This window comes from Papio anubis, unplaced genomic scaffold (assembly GCF_008728515.1).
Source record: "Papio anubis isolate 15944 unplaced genomic scaffold, Panubis1.0 scaffold1900, whole genome shotgun sequence".
Lineage (NCBI taxonomy): Eukaryota > Metazoa > Chordata > Mammalia > Primates > Cercopithecidae > Papio > Papio anubis.
The window spans coordinates 1-2,400 of record NW_022161912.1 but is presented as its reverse complement, the minus strand read 5'-3'; the positions used below and the strand labels follow the sequence as shown (position 1 = coordinate 2,400).

General features: G+C 47.1%; 1 long non-coding RNA gene across 1 annotated transcript in view; it reads left to right on the top strand.

Annotated features, from left to right (window-relative positions):
• LOC103886716 overlaps positions 1 to 935 on the top strand; it is an 8,296-nt gene extending 7,361 nt beyond the window's left edge. Inside the window, exon 3 of the long non-coding RNA XR_004181349.1 lies at positions 688 to 935. This is a non-coding gene — a long non-coding RNA (uncharacterized LOC103886716). The remainder of the gene's footprint in view (positions 1 to 687) is intronic.
• Positions 936 to 2,400: the final 1,465 nt, after the last annotated feature.

Below are 2,400 nucleotides of genomic sequence, written 5' to 3'. Positions count from 1 at the left end.
CCACAGCGCGGCTAGTTTTTTGTATTTTTTAGTAGACATGAGGTTTCACTGTGTTAGCCAGGATGGTCTCAATCTCGTGACCTCGTGATCTGCCCGTCTCGGCCTCCCAAAGTGCTGGGATTACAGGCTTGAGCCACCGCGCCCGGCCCGCAGCTTCATTCTTGAAGTTCCCACTGGAAGGAATAAATTCCGGACACAGCCTTATAAGAGGAGAAAGAGGCTAAGTGTGGTGGCCGCCACTTGGAATCCCAACACATTGGGAGGCCAAGGCAGGAGGATTGCTTGAAGCCAAGAGCTTAACACCAGCTTGGACAACACAGTGAGACCCCCATTTCTATGAATAAATAAACAAATTAGCCACGCACGTGGCTCACTCCTGTCATCCCAACATTTTGGGAGGCCAAGGCAGGAGATTTACTTGACACCAGGAGTTCAAGATCAGCCTGAACAACATAGTGGGATCCTGTCTCTACAGAAAAATTAGCCAGGCGTGTTGGTGTGAGTCTGTAGTCCCAACTACTACTCTCAAAGCTGAGGAATGAGGATCATTTGAGCCTAGGAGTTTGAGGTTACAGTGAACTGTAATTGTACCACTGTGCTCTAGCCTGGGGGACAGCGAAATGCTGTTTTTTTGTTTTGTTTTTTTAAAAAAAGGATGAGAACCAAAGCTCCTTCTCTCCCTGCCAGGTGAGGACACAGTGAGAAGGTGGCTGATTGCAAGCCAGGAAGACGGTCTCCTCATGAGGAAATGAATTGTCTGGCATCTTTATCTTGGACTTCCCAGCCTCCATAACTGTGAGAAATAAATGTCTGTTGTTTTAGCCACCCAGTCTGTGGTATATTGTTAGGACAGGCTCAGCTGACTAAGTGATTAATACCAAGAAGCGGTTTGCTGCTGTAACAAGTAACAAAGTGTGGAAGCAGCTTTGGAACTGGGTAGTAGGTAGAGGCTGGAAAAGTTTTGTTTTTAGAGACAGGGTCTGCCAGATGCGGGGGCTCACGCCTGTAATCCCAGCATTTTGGGAGGCCGAGGCGGGCAAATCACGAGGTCAGGAGTTCAAGACCAGCTTGGCAAACATGGTGAAACCCTGTCTCTATTAAAAATACAAAAAAAAATTAGCTGGGCATAGTGGCAGGCACCTGTAATCCCAGCTACTTGGGAGGCTGAGGCAGGAGAATCGCTTGAACCCAGGAGGCAGAGGTTACAGTGAGCCGAGATCTCGCCACTGCACTCCAGCCTGGGAGACAGAGTGAAACTCCATCTAAAATAATAATAATAATAATAGAGACAGGGTTTTGCTCTGTCACCCAGGCTGGAGTGCAGTGGTGCAATCATACCTCACTGCAGCCTTGAACTCCTGGGTTCAAGCAGTCCTCCTACCTCAGCCTCCTGAGTAGCTGAGATTATAGGTGCAGGCCACCATGCCTAGATTTTATTTTTTTTAAAAGATGAGGTCTCACTTTGTTGCCCTTGGTTTGTAATGATCCTCCTGTCTTGTTCTCCCAAAGTACTGGGATTACAGGCATGAGCCACCAAACCCAGCCTGAGGCTGGAAGAGTTTTGAAGAACATGCTAGAAAAAGCCTAGATTGCTGTGAAGGGACCATTAAAGGTGATTCTGGAGAAGGATCAGAAAGAAAAGGGGAGCTGTAAAGAAAACTTGCCTGTTAGAGAATACATAGTCATGTACAAGATGTTGGTAGAAATATAGACAGTAAAGACCAGTTACAGTTTCAGGTGGAAATTAGGAGTATGCTATTAGAAACTGAAGGAAAGGTGGCTGGCATGGTGGCTCATGCCTGTAATCCCAGCGCTTTGGGAAGCCGAGGTGGGCGGATCACTTAAGGTCAGGAGTTTGAGACCAGCCTGGCCAACATAGTGAAGCCACATCTCTACTAAAAATACAAAAAATCAGCAGAGCATGATGGCAGGCACCTGTAATCCCAGCTACTCGGAAGGCTGAGACGGGAGAATCACCTGAACCCGGGAGGCGGCGGTTCCAAGGAGCTGAGATCGCTCCACTGCAGTCCAGCCTGGGTGACAGAGTGAGACTCTGTCTCTGCGGGAAAAAAACAAAAAGACAAAACAAAACAAAAACTGGAGGAAAGGCCATCCTTATTATACAGTCTCAAAGAACTTAACTAAATTGTATTCATGCTCTAGCGTTTTGTGGAAGGTAGGCCTTGCAAGAAATGAAGTGGAATATTTAGCTGTAGATTTTTTTTTTTTTTTTTTTGAGACAGAGTTTCACTTTTGTCGCCCAGGCTGGAGTGCAATGGCACAATCTCCGCCTCCTGGGTTCAAGGGATTCTCTTGCCTCAGCCTCCTGAGTAGCTGGGATTACAGGCGCCCACCACCACACCCAGATAATTTTAGCTGTAGAGATTTCTAAGCAGTTTT